At 35.7% G+C, this 1,603-nt stretch overlaps 1 non-coding gene across 1 annotated transcript; it reads left to right on the top strand.

Moving 5' to 3' along the window:
* Positions 1-228: 228 nt before the first annotated feature.
* Positions 229-334, top strand: LOC121205191 (small nucleolar RNA R71). The gene has a single exon (XR_005900276.1). It is a non-coding gene; the product is annotated as a small nucleolar RNA R71 (small nucleolar RNA).
* The last annotated feature ends 1,269 nt before the right edge of the window (positions 335-1,603 follow it).

Raw genomic sequence — 1,603 nt, 5'->3', positions numbered from 1 at the left:
TAGTTTGATAGCATAGTAATCGAATCGACATTATAAACGCCTGTTGTTTTAGTTGGTTTTGTCCTCATGACTTGCCACTGATAGTAATTCAGTGACATCTCCTCTATAAACTCATAAGCATCTTCAGGTGTTTTATTATTGATGGTTCCGCCAGCAGCTGCGCCAACCATTTGCCGAGTCGAATGATTCAGGCCATTATGGAACGTTTGAACCTGAAGCCAAAGCGGTAACCCATGGTGAGGGCACCTTCTCAGTAAGTCTTTGTATCTCTCCCATGCATCGTAAAGAGTTTCTAAGTCCATCTACACAAACGAAGAGATATCATTATGTAATTTAGCCATTTTAGTCGGTGGGAAATATTTTAATAGAAATTTTTCAGTCATTTGTTCCTAAGTAGTGATTGACCCTCGTGGTAATGAGTTCAACCACTATTTAGCTTTTTCCTCAACAAAAAGGGAAAAACCGAAGACGAATGGCATCATCAGAAACACCATTAATTTTAAATGTATCGCATAGTTCTAAGAAGTTGGTTAAATGAGCATTGGGATCGTCATCCTGCAAACGATCAAACTGAACAAATTGCTGTATCATTTGAATAGTGTTAGGTTTTAGTTCAGAAGTATTTGCAGCTACAGCAGGTCTAACTATGCTCGATTCAGTTCCTGTTAAAAAAGGTTTAGCATAATCATACATAGTGCATGGAGTAGGATTTTGATTTACCGCAATTGCAGGAGGTAGCTGATTGTCTTGGTTTTCAGCCATCTTTTTCGTTGGGGGTTGAGTATTGTTTTCTTTCTCGTTCTCTATGTATCTTAGACTTCGCCTTATTTCTCTTTGGTTTCTGCGAAATGTGCGATCGATTTCTTCATCAAAAAGTAGTGGTCCTGACGGGTTTCTTCTAGTCATAAACTATAAAAACCTGCCAGAAGAAAGAAAAAAAACTAGTAAATTAGAATAAAATTAACAATAAAATTAGATTGCAAGAAAAATAAATGGCTAAAGTAATAAAAATTGAGTGTTCCAAATATTTTAGTTCCCCAGCAACGGCGCTAAAAACTTGATCGCATGATTTCGTGAAGGTTTTAAATATTTATAATTAATCGTTCTTGAAACTAACTATTATCACGGTGTAGGCAAGTGTACCTATCGAACAGTAGTATAGTTTTAGCAAGACCAGATTGTTCGAACCCAAGGGAACTAAAAGTACTAGTAATGACTGTCTTTTTATTATCTAGCCTAAGAATAAAGAGGTTTTTGTTTTAACTAACAAATTATCTAAACTAAGAATTCAAAGAGAATGGAATTGGGGAATTGCTTTTGGGAAAATCGATTGAATTAAGACAATACCTAAGGAAAAATCCACCTAGACTGTACTTGTTATTCTGGCTTCGAGTCGGATGATTTATTCATTTAACTTGTTCGATAGAGATCCCTAAGTTATGTTATTATCCCTATTCAAAACTAATAACGTCTAATCTCTAGATTGAATAATTGAGACCTTTCTCTAATTAACACCTTAGGGTTGCATTAACTCGATCTATGGATCCACTTATTAGGTTTCACCCTAATCCGGCAAAATCTTGTCACATTATGTCTAGGCACG

This window comes from Gossypium hirsutum, chromosome A08 (assembly GCF_007990345.1).
Source record: "Gossypium hirsutum isolate 1008001.06 chromosome A08, Gossypium_hirsutum_v2.1, whole genome shotgun sequence".
Lineage (NCBI taxonomy): Eukaryota > Viridiplantae > Streptophyta > Magnoliopsida > Malvales > Malvaceae > Gossypium > Gossypium hirsutum.
Note: the sequence above shows the minus strand (reverse complement) of the source record. Positions and strands in the feature narration are given on the sequence as shown.